This window comes from Jatropha curcas, chromosome 6, assembly GCF_041381405.1.
Source record: "Jatropha curcas cultivar XTBG-Jc1 chromosome 6, XTBG_Jcur_1.0, whole genome shotgun sequence".
Classification (NCBI taxonomy): Eukaryota; Viridiplantae; Streptophyta; class Magnoliopsida; order Malpighiales; family Euphorbiaceae; genus Jatropha; species Jatropha curcas.
Genome location: NC_143156.1, coordinates 19,979,624 through 19,992,597, shown reverse-complemented (window position 1 = coordinate 19,992,597; position 12,974 = coordinate 19,979,624). Strand labels below are relative to the sequence as shown.

The window sequence follows — 12,974 nt, the reverse complement described above, 5'->3', positions numbered from 1 at the left end:
CAGAAGTCCTATGCTGATTTAAAGAGAAAGGACATTGAGTATACGGTCGGTGATAAAGTATTTCTAAAAGTGTCACCATGGAAAAAGATCCTAAGGTTTGGAAGAAAGGGTAAGCTTAGTCCTAGGTTCATTGGTCCATACGAGATTCTTGAACGTGTAGGACCATTAGCCTATCGCCTAGCGTTACCTTCGACATTAGATCGAATTCATAATGTCTTTCATGTATCAATGTTAAGGAGATACAGATCCAACCCATCACACGTGTTATCAGTAGAAGAGATTGAAATTCAACCAGATCTCACTTATGAAGAAGAACCAGTTCAGATCCTAGCCAGAGAAATTAAAGAATTGCATTGGTCAAAGTTCTTTGGAGGAATCATAAAACAGAAGAAGCAACTTGGGAATCTGAAGAAATCATGCGACAACAGTATCCGCATTTGTTCACAACAGGTAAACTTCGGGACGAAGTTTTTTATTTAGAAGGGTAGAACTGTAACATCCTACTGAATCGAATCGTTGCATAGAGTCGAGTCGAGTTGGGCCGAACAAGAACCCAGTTCGAGCCATTTAAATCCAGAGTGGGGTAGAATGGGATGTAACTTAAATAAGTAAAAGAAGTGGACTTACTTGAATGAAACAAAAAGATCAAAGTATAAGGAGTAGGACTTACTTGCACTAAAATATAAAGTTTAGGTATTAAAATGTAACATATGGAAAATATAGGTACTATTTGGTAATTTTTAACACACAATCAAAGATAAATTTGGACTACACGAGACTTCCATTTCAGTTTGCCTTCTTCTTCTTCATCTTCATCTTCCTCTTCATCTCCTTCCTTTCTCCATCCATTTTCATGTGATTTAAACACTAAATTCAACCTAGAACTCTATCCAAGTAAGTAGCCCTTCTTGATTTTCATACTTTTGTGATATTTTAGATGATTTCTAAGAGTTATTATGTATAGGAGAGGGGAACTCAAAGTTGGAAGAAAAGGAAGCTAAGAAGAGGATTTAAAGCTCTTTTGGTTGAAGGTTTGATATTTCTTTTAGTTTTTCACATTTTCTTGCATGAAAACTTGTGTACTGTGTTGATAATGAAAACATATATTGCTGAATGTTGAATTAGAGGTCTGTAAATGGTGATAAAGCATGGGATGAATTGAATGAATGAAGTAGATATTGATTTCATGCTGAACCCAGTTTGTTGGACCATTGACCAGTACATTCACCCTGATTTTGACTCTGTTTAACGATGGAATTAGGAAGTGGTATAGAAGAGTTATTTGTTCCTCTATGTTTTATCTGTCCATGAGTTTTTGAATCACCTAATTTGGAGTTATAAATTGAGAGATATGACCAAAATAGTACAGACTGTGCAGGCTGGAAATCAACAGTCTGGACGGACTGGAAGTTTCTCATTTCGGTAAATATTTGCCTACCTTACCAACGTAATTAAGAGATGTGGTAGAAGACAAATTTGTAGCCTAATGTGTTAGCTAACCATAGAAGGCAGAATCACCTAAATTGGAGTTATATATTGAGATCTGTGACCAAAATAGTATAACTTGTGCAGGCTGGAACCCAACAGCAGGGCAGACTGACAGTTGCTACTTGAGCTCAATGTTTGACTACCTTACCAACGTAATTAAGAGATGTGGTAGAAGACAAATTTGTATCCTAATGTGTTAGCTAACCATAGAATGTAGAATCACCTAAATTGGAGTTATAAATTGAGAGATATGACCAAAATAGTATAAACTGGGCAGGCTGGAAACCAACAGCAGGGCAGATTGGCAGTTGCTACTTGAGCTCAATATGTGACTACCTTGCCAACGTAATTAAGAGATGTGATAGAAGAAAACTTTGTACCTTAAGATGTTAGCTAACCATAGAATTTAGAATAACCTAAATTGGACGTATACAGAAAGAGTTATGATAGGATTTGTGAAACATGTACAGGCTGTCTGGCAGATTTCAAGAACACATTAGAAATGATGTTGGAATGCATATGTAGATTCATTCACCCGAAAATTATTACTGCATTTTACCTTCTAAGTGAACTTAATTCAAACTAAGAATTTCCTTAATCTGAATGGTAAAATTTAGTTACATAAATATTAGTAAGAATTGCATCGCGGGTGCAATAGCTAGAGTATTTCCATGCAAGTTACTTTATACATTATCAATGGTATGCATTATTCCTCATTAGATATTTTCTAAATAATTCTTGTATTATCACAATACACATAATATGCTGCATTAAGGTTAGGCAGAAACCACGTAGATAAGACTATGTCGCGACATAGGATAGCAGATCTGCGCCCCATACAGTTTGGTACTCCAGCTACAGGCTGTTGAGTGGATATGATTTATATACGGGCCATAACAGCCCAGCCATACAGTATTCATCCAGTTTCATACAGTTCATACAGTTTTTCTTATCACTTTGGTTTCACTATAACCTTATGGAGCCATGCAGTTATGTGATTTATTATTTATAAAGTATACGATGGTTAATAAAAGTTGCAAAATTTATACAGCATCATGAACAGCAGGTAAAATCATGAAAGTATAATGATATGTGTGCTTATATGTTTATTGTTTTATTTCTTATTAAATTGAGATATCCACTGAGCATTATTTGCTCAGCGAGTTATTTATTTAACTCGTAGGTTTCGAGACTGGACCGTAGAGATTCAGCTTACAACTGCTGCAGTTCATCTGTGGAAGACTCAGTCTTCAGGGTAGCTACTCATTTGGATATTTTGATTCTGTCTATCCTTATCATGGCATGTACAGGGCACACAGTTGGGCCCATTTCATTTTGAAAATTAGTATCATGTCTTGTAAAAATATTAAGTACATATCTATATTTTCCTAATGTAAAAAGCAACAGCTTGACATCATAATCAGCATACAACATGATATTAGCATGAAAGGACATAGGTTCAACCAGATTGTAGCGTCTCAGCTCGGTTCATTTGAGTTAACGGGTGGACCGGGAAGGGATGTTACACTTTTCCTGATTAGTGATGATGTATTGCGAAGCTGATCAGGACAATCTCAAATCCCACCAAGCAGTGATGATGTATTGCGAAGCTGTTTGGGTTCTTTTCTCGATTAGTGATGATGTATTGCGAAGCTGATCGAGTCAATCCTTTTCCTGATTAGTGATGATGTATTGCGAAGCTGACCAGGACAATCTCAAATCCCACCAAGCCGTGATGGTGTATTGCGAAGCTGCTTGGACCTTTTCTTGATTAGTGATGGTGTGTTGCGAAGCTGATCAAGACAAATCTCTATTCAAATCCTCTAAAGCCGATCAAACTGAGCTGAGGAGGTGGACAACAAAGCCGATCAAACTGAACTTTGGAATCCTTAATCGAGTCAATGATGGTGTATTTCGAAGTTGACTCAAATCCTGATTAGTGATGGTGTATTGCGAAGCTGATCAGGACAATTTCAGTGACCGAATAGTGATGGTGTATTACAAAGCTGTTTGGGTTCTCTTCCCGGTCAATGATGGTGTATTGCGAAGTTGGCCAAGGCATTCAAATCCTTCAGGCCAATCAAACCGAGCCTCGGAGGTGTCTTCAAAGCCGATCAAATTGAGTTTTAAAGTCATTCACATATCCGACTGGAGCCAACAAAGCCGACCAAACCGAGCTGAGTAGGTGGCCAGATGATCAAGTCAATCCAACATCTTTAAGCCGATCAAACCGGGCTTTGAGGATGGTGCCAGACTGAAGGCGCGTCAGTAGACCACTTTAACATTAATCGTTTATACAATTAATGATAAAGTGGGGGGGCAAATTGTTGACGCGTGTTTTTTATGCCCCGCCTGATCCAATGATGATACGAGGATGTGAAATGAATGGGTTAATGCCATCTAGAAGTCTTTTAATCCAAGGATAAATCAAACCAATTTTAAGTTTTTGGTTGGGTCAGTCATGTCACCCCACTGCCAGTCGCCTGCCAGTCGCGTCACGCGACTGCTAGTCGCATCACCCCACTACCAGTCGCGTCACGCGACTGTGAAAATGAGCTGCGTGACGCAGCTACAGTAGTGTGACGCAGCTGTGTCCTGACCTACCCTATAAATACATCTCTTTCTCACAATTTTGAGAGGAGAACAAGAACAGAAGAAAAAAAAGACAGGAACACGATTTTGAAACCCCAAAAAACACACTATAAAGAAACCACCATTAAATCCTTGAAAAAAAGGCTTCTGGAAATCTTAGCTATCATTTGTAAGAGATTTGATCCATTTGCAAGCATCAATCTGAGGATTAGGTAATTCCTTAACATTCTTTGTATTTTGTTTTTATATATTTTTGTGATTTTAGTAATATTTTTGTGGTTTTAGTAATCTAAGTTCTTTAAATTATATTCTGTTCATATTTGGCCATTTTATATGTCTTTAAACCGTATTTAAGTAAGAAATAATGTAAATAAAACATTTAAAAATGAATTCTGGGCTAGGACAGGCATCACGCAACTGTTCCTGGTATGAACAGCTGCGTCACGCCACTGTTCATCCAAGAACAGTTGCGTCACGCAACTGTTCCTGGAAGAACAGTTGTGTCACGCGACTGTTCATCCAAGAACAGTTGCGTCACGCGACTGTTCACTATCATTGTGCACTACTCACTGTTCACTATTCACGGCTCATGAAGGACAGTCGTGTCACGCGACTGTTCATCCAAGAACAGTTGCGTCACGCGACTGTTCATCGATTTTTCCAGAAAAATAAAAAAAATAGAAAAATAAATTTTATACGAAAATAAAATCTAATTTCTTCAATAAATTTGAAAATGCCCAATTATGAACAGATCACAGTTTAAATAAACTTAGAACACTAAAATGTAATTTTATGTGTTTATTTATATGAATTTTTGCAATTTATGTTTAAATGAAAAATAAAATTAAGTTTGTTGATTTATTTATATTTAAGATTAATTTGCATGTTTATTAACAATTTGCATTTCTAGTGTTAAATAATAAATATGTATGATTTTGGGTTTATGGGTTGGATTTAAATCAGGTAGAATGTATTTTAGGTTCGGTTTGTTGCCCGCCTTGAACCATTAGGCAAGAGCGGGTCATTTATTCATTTGATTTAATATTTTCGGTTCGATTTGTTGCCCGCCTTTAACCATAAGGCAAGAGCGGGTCTTTTTATTTATTTATTTTGATCGTTTCGATTTCAATTGCTTTAATTTGAATAATTGCTATGTGATAATTAGATTTGATTGGGACGATTAATTAATTTTCCACATAGAACTCAGTTCGATTTACTCGGGTTGGGTTTTTAAATAAATAAATAATTTGGCTTTTCTAAAATAAAATCAATTAGAAATTGTAGGTTAAAAGAGGCCGGTTTTCCGGCCGTCGACTTCCAACGGGCTGGCGTACCCAATTCCCTTACCCAGAACAGTACTTGGTTCGCCTGACCAGTTTTTTAAATAATTTGGCCTTGAATAAAATTGGGTTTAAATGGAGTCATTTTTATAAAATTGAAAACGGTCCCATTGGCCGAAAAAAATGGGTGGCGACTCAAAATAATTTATAAAACCGATTTATCGGCATCGTACACCAAAAGGTTTTATCAACTCTTTTCAAAACAAAATAACAACAAAATAACAATCAAAACGCTGGTTCGTGTTTACGGAGGGAAAACACGTCTGCCTCTAATATAAGGCACCCACGTGCCTAGCATATAATCATAGCTTCATATCATAATGGCATTAATGCAGAGCATGCTCATCTTACATAATAAATTAAATCACACATAAAATTCACACACAAGTATATTAGAGCCCAAAACATAACTTTATTTCTTAATTCATAACACTTCTCATAAACTTTTTTTTTCTTAGTCTTCATGACATCATAATGTAAGCTTAGTTTAGAGTTCAAGTAATTCATGAAAATCCCATACTTTAACATAATTAATTAACATAGAAAATTTTTATCATAAAAAATCACTTACAGCATTTTAAAACATATATCAATCAAAAGATTCCATTTAAATCATCCTTTAGATACATGTGAGCATATCCATAGGTCAAACATGCACACTACACTTTGATGCAAATTCTCAATATTTTCATAATTCAAGATATAGGAAATTTCTCATTCCTCAAGATATAGCTTACCATTTCATCTATGCTTCACATAGATAATGTTTATCATATAACTAAAGCATATTACCAATTAGAAGCATGTTTATTATCTAAAGAGACAACTTTCCTATGTTATGGCATAAGTAGGAAAAAGTCTCACATTTGATTTACTTAGGCAAATCAACTCTCTAATCATTCTAACATCATGCATTTAGTCTTAGTAGCACTTTCATAACATCATTACACCTCATTAGACCTTACATGTCAAATCTCCAAATTTTTAACTTACTTTAGCCATAGAAAAATTATGAAAGACAAAAGATATAAGGTAGATATTTCTACCACATTCCAAATACTCATCAAGCATCATTTTAAGAGCATAATCAAGCAAAGAAAATAAGAAAAACTTAAGGCTATTTTCTTAATTAGGTTCGGCCTCTCCTTGGGTGGAGAAGGAGGAAATGTTTTCCTCTTTTCAATTAAACATATAGTCATGCTTAGAAATTACCCAAGAGCATATTTATTCAATCAAAGTTCAACAATTTAAACATTTCATACAAAATTCTCAATTTTCACATAATAGCATAAATTTCAAAATCAAAAATTGAAAGTGGAAAAGTGTATTTATGAACACTAACCTTAGAAACAAGATTTAATAAGCTTAGATTAAAGCTTTCTAAGCTCTAGCTTTGCTTTTCTCTTTGGTAGAGGGTTCCCCAACCTCTACATAAATAGAAAATCAAAAATCAAAACCAAGAAGACAAATAAAAGAAGAATTAGAGTATGAATTGACATGGAAATGCTTAAAGAGAAATCAAAACCCAAAAATTAAAAAGAAAAACATCAAAACACTTACTTGACTAAATAGAAAAATCTCCAAATTTTCTTGAAAATAATCACCAAATATTACTACCCAAGCTTAAATCTCCAAGATTAATTACTTACTTAAGGTTTAATGAAGTGGAATTAATGTGTTTAGTGAGTAGGAAATGAAGAAAAACAAAGAGAAAGAGAGGAAGAAGAGGACGCCGACATGGAAGAAGAAGAGAAGAATGGGAAAAAGTGGTTGACAGGTGGAAAATGTTGACTTTTAAAGGCCATTAAGGTTATTTTGGTCTTTTACAACTACTTCCTTAAAAAGTGAAAATTGGATGGTTAAGATTAAGTCAATGGTATGCTCATCCAATGGCTAAAAATATTCTCCAATTTAATTCCCTCAAAATATTATTTATCTCTATAAAATTCTTAAATTTACTGCATAAAATAATTTCTCAAATTTTCTTAATTAATAAAAACCTCTAATTCACTATTCACTAATTATCTAAATTCAAATAAAATCATTACCTATTTCTACCCAAAAAAACCATATATGCATGCTTCAAAAATATAAATAAAATAAAAATATAAATAGTAATTTTTTCAGACCGAAATAATACTAATTCCCGGATCGGTGGTATTATTCACAAATCGGTGGTACTATTCACAGACCGGTAAACTACTATTTCAGACACAGAAAAAATAGGGTCTTACAGCTCTCCCCCTTAAAGAATTTCGTCCTTGAAGTTCACCTGAAGTAAACAACTGAGGATGTTGTTGTCTCATAATGTCTTCACTTTCCCAAGTAGCTTCCTCGATCTTAGGATTTCTCCAAAGAACCTTTATTAGAGGAATTCTCATTCGTTAGTTCCTTAATCTCTAGCAAGTATCCTCATTGGTTCCTCCTCATAAGTCAAATTCGGCTCTATAGTCACAAGCTCAACTGATATCACAATTGATGGGTCGGATCGATATTTCCTCAACATAGACACGTGGAAGACATTATGTATCCTATCTAGGTCTGGTGGTAAAGACATTATGTAGGCCAACGGACCCACACGCTCAATGATCTCGTATGGACTAATGAACCTAGTACTAAGCTTACCCTTTCTTCCAAATCTCAATACCTTCTTCCATGGGGATACTTTAAGAAAAACTTTATCTCCCACTGCATACTCTGTCTCTCCTCTTCAAGTCTGCATAAGACTTCTGATGATCTGAAGCCACTTTCAATCTATCTCTCTGATCTGAATTTATCCTCTGTATCCCGACTCAAATCCAGACCTACCAGCTTGCCCTCACTTAACTCTGACCAACATAGTGGAGTCCTCCATCTCCTACCATACAATGCTTCAAAGGGAGCCATCTGAATGCTCGATGATAGCTGTTATTGTAGGCAAATCCACAAGTCGAATGTAATTTCCATACTACCCTTAAACTCAATTGCATAAGCTCTTAACATATCCTCCAGAATCTGAAAACTCGTTCTGACTTACCATCTATCTGAGGATGAAAGGCTGTGCGTGAAATTCAACTTAGTACCCGGGCCTTACTGTAGCTTCTTCCAAATCTAGAAATAAATCTCAAATCTCTATTTGAAATGTTGGAAGAGGACCCCCATGCAATCTCGCTATCTCATCTATATTAAAGCTCTGCATAATGCTCCATGGTGAAGTCGGTCCTAACAGGAAGAAAGTTCGCTGACTTAGTTAATTTGTCAACTATCACCCATATAGCATCTTTCTTTTTAGGAGTCAAAGGCAATCCAATCACAAAATCCATAGTAACCTTATCCTATTTCAACTTTGGAATAGAAGTAGGGTGTAGCAAACCAGAAGGAAACTGACGCTCTACTTTAACTTACTGACACGTCAAACAGGTCGACATATAATCTGTGATATCCCTCTTCATATCCTCCACTGATACTGTAATTTCAAATCCTGATACATCTTATTACGCTAGAATGCATAGAATAGGGCTAGATTCTCTTCCTCAACTCTGAAATCTTAGGCACACAAATCCAATCCTTAAAGTACAAGCAGTCATCATCCCTAATCACAAACTTTTTTTTTACCATCTCTAACTAGGCCTTTCCACAAAGCAATCGTCTCATCATCTCTCTGTGCATCTTGAATCTGCTGAAGTAGGATAGGTCTAACCATAATCTCTACCACAAGTGCACCATTACTAGCCACAGATAATCGAGTGTTCATAGCACGTAAAGCAATTGAGGACTTTCTACTAAGTGCATCTGTGACCACATTAGCTTTACCTGGATGGTAATCAATGGTGAAGTCATAGTCCTTGAGAAGCTCTACGCATTTGCGCTGTCTCAAATTAAGCTCCTTTTGAGTAAGCAGATACTTGAGACTCTTATGATCCATATACAGATGACACTTCTCACCATACAAGTAATGCCTCCAAATCTTCAAAGCGAGGACTATAGTTGCTAACTCCAAATCATGAGTAGGTAGTTCTTCTCTATGAGGCTTAAGCTGTCTAAAAGCATAAGCAACTACCTTACTCTCCTGCATAAGCACATAACCCAATTCGTTATATGAAGCATCACTATACACATCATAAGGTCTACCCGAAACTGGCTGTGTCAACACTGGAGCCTCAGTAAGTATCGCCTTAAGCTTCTCAAAACTACTTTGACATTTATCAGTCCACTCGAATCTGACATCTTTTTGAAGAAGTCTAGTCAATAGGGCCGCAATAAGAGAAAATCTCTTGACAAATCTTCTATAATAACCAGCCAATCCTAAGAAACTCCGAATTTCTTTAACATTCTTTAGTGGCTTCCATTCAAGTACTGCCTTAATCTTCTTCGATCAACTCTAATATTGTAACATCCCTTCTTGGTATACCGTTAACCTGAATGAACCGAACCGAGACACTACAAACTGGTTTGAACCTATGTCCTGTCATGCTGATATCATAATTTATGCTGAATAGTATATCATGCTGATGTTGTATACATTAGTAATGTACTCAATATCTACAAGACAGTTACTAGTTTCCAAATGAAATGGGCCGAACTGTGTGCCATGTACATGCCATGATAAGGATAGACAGAATCAAAATATCAAAATGAGTAGCTACCCTGAAGACTGGGTCTTCCAAAGATGAATTGCAGTAGTTGTACGCTGACTCTCTACGGTCCAGTCCCGAAACCTACGAGTTAAACAAGTAACTCGCTGAGCAAATAAAGCTCAGTGGATATCTCAACTTATAAAGAAACAAGTAAGCACATACATATGTAGAAATAAACATGTAACACATATGGATAACTAAACATGTAAGCACACATATCATTGATACTTTCATGATACTTTGATTTTCGTTCTTGCTGTTTATTATGTTGTATGACTTATGCAATGGTTAGTCCATATAACTATATGGCTCCATAAGGTTATAGTGAAACCCAAGTGATAAGAAGAACTGTATGAAACTGGATGAATATTGTATGACTGGGCTGTTATGGCCCATATATAATCGTATCCGGCTTAACGGCGTGTAGCCGGAGTACCAAACCTATATGGGGTGCAGATCTGCTATCCTATGTCGCGACATAGCCTATCTACGTGGTTTCTACCTAACCTCAATGGAGCATAATATCGGTATGTCAATAGTATAAAACAAAAGCATATTAACGTCTTTATAACTTCATAAACCCATATTGTTTACCTGGTTTCACATCATATGCATGCTTGCATGTTGTTTGATACATGTTCTCATGTTGTCTTTTTGTTTTTCAAATGTTGTAGGAATTACAATTTTGAGCAAAGGAATACAATTGCATAGAAAAAAGAGGTTCAAAAAGAGTATCAGAACACAAGTCGCGGGAGCGCGCCATGAAAAGTCACGAAGCGCGAGAAGCACACAAGAGGGTCAGAGAGTTTACAGGCAAGATTCGCGAGCGCGCCATGAAATTCGCGAGCGCGAGAAGTGCAAAATGAGAGTCAGCGAGTTTACAGGCACAATTTGCTGAGCGCGCCATGCAATGCGTGAGCCCGCAGTCGTGTTTTCCAGCCTTGCGCAGTGTGTACTATTTTGGTCATATTCTCTCAATTTATAACTCCGATTTGGGTGATTCAAAAACCCATGTGGAAAGCTAACACATGGGAAAGGAACAAATAACCCTTCTAGACCACTTCCTAATTCCATCATTAAATAGGGTCAAAATCAAGGTGAATTTACTGGTAAATTTCCAGCAAACCTGTTTCAGTAAAAACATCAATATCTACTTCATTATTCATTTCATCCCATGCTTTCTCATTCATTTCCAGTCCTCTTTACTCAAACATTAAGCAACATATTTTCTCATTATCAACACACTACACAAATTCTCATGCAACAAAATAAAAGAGATATCAAACCTTCACTCAAAAAGCTTGAACTCTTCTTCTTAGCTCCCTTTTTCCTTCTACCTTTGAGCTCACCTCTCCTATACATAAGAACTCTTATGAATAATCTAAAATCTCACTCAATGACTAAATTATGAAATTCAAGAAATTATACTTGCTTAGATAGAATAGAGGTTGAAGTTAATGATTAACTACATTTAAAATTGATGGAGATAAAGGTGAAGAAGATGGAGAAAGGAATTTGAGTAAAGGAGATAAAGGAGATGAAGATAAGGATGAAGAAAGAAAATGAAATGGTAATCACGGGTAGGCTCCAAAATATCAATGATTTTATGTGAAATTACCAAATGGTACCTCAATTGTCAATAGGTTACAACTTAATACCTAAGCTTTATATTTTAGTGCAAGTAAGTCCTAATCCTATACTTTGATTTCTTTTTACTTCATTCAAGTAAGTCCACTTTTAATATAGTAAATCCCATACTACCCCACTCTGGACTCTAATGGCTCGAACTAGGTTTTGGTTCAGTCCAACTCGACTCTATACAATGACTCGATTCAGTAGGATGTCACAAATACCCTCAGCAGAAATGATATGACCCAATAAAGCAATCTTAGATAACCAAATTCACACTTACTCAACTTAGCATACAACTTCCTCTCTCTCAATATCTGAAGTAATATCCTTAAATGGTGATCATGATCATCTCTAGTCTGAGAATATACCAAGATATCATCGATAAACACAGCCACAAACTGATCTAAGTAAGGATTAAAGATCTGGTTCATCAAATCCATGGACTGCAGAAGCATTAGTCGGACCAAACGACATCACCAAAAAACTCATAATGACTATAACGTGTCCTAAAAGCAGTCTTAGGTACATCTGATTCCTTAACCCCCAGCTGATGATAACCCGATCTCAGATCTATCTTCGAGAATACACTAGCTCCTCTCAACTGATCAAACAAATCATCTATCCGAGGCAATGGATACCACTTCTTCACAGTAACTTTGTTAAGTTATCTGTAGTCAATACACAATCTCAAGATCCATCCTTCTTCTACAAATAACACTGGAGCACCCCACGGAGATACACTAGGACGAAATGAAACTCTTATCAAGCAACTCCTGAATCTAAATCTTCAACTCTCTCAACTCAATAGGCGCCATCCGATATGGAGTAATGGATATCGGCGCGGTACCAGGCATAATCTCAATACCAAACTCAACCTCTCTCTCAGGAGGTAAACCAGGCAACTCCTCGGGAAATACATCCGGGAAAAATCACACACTGTGGATATATCATGTACATTAGGAGATTTCGACTCTGGATCAAGTACACAAGCTAACAATACCACACAACCATGTTGTGTGTGACATCCTACTGAGTCAAGTCATTTCATAGAGTCGAGTTGAGTCGGGCCAAACCAAACCCGGTTGGGTAGTAGAATGGGGTTATAAGTGGACTTACTTGATTGAGAGAAAAGATCAAAGCATATGGGTGAGGATTTATTTGCATTAAAAGATCAAGCTTGGGTATTAAGTTATAGCCTTTTGCCACTGAGGTACCATTTAGGAAGTTTCACATAAATTCATTGATATTTTGATGGCCTACCATAATAACCAGTTCACTTTCCCATTTCATTCTTATCTTCATCTTC

General features: G+C 36.3%; 1 long non-coding RNA gene across 1 annotated transcript; it reads left to right on the top strand.

Annotated features, from left to right (window-relative positions):
• The first annotated feature begins 804 nt into the window (after window positions 1-804).
• Window positions 805-2,908, top strand: LOC149495684 (uncharacterized). Its single transcript, XR_016321466.1, has 3 exons — window positions 805-894; window positions 965-1,031; window positions 2,672-2,908. It is a non-coding gene; the product is annotated as an uncharacterized LOC149495684 (long non-coding RNA).
• The last annotated feature ends 10,066 nt before the right edge of the window (window positions 2,909-12,974 follow it).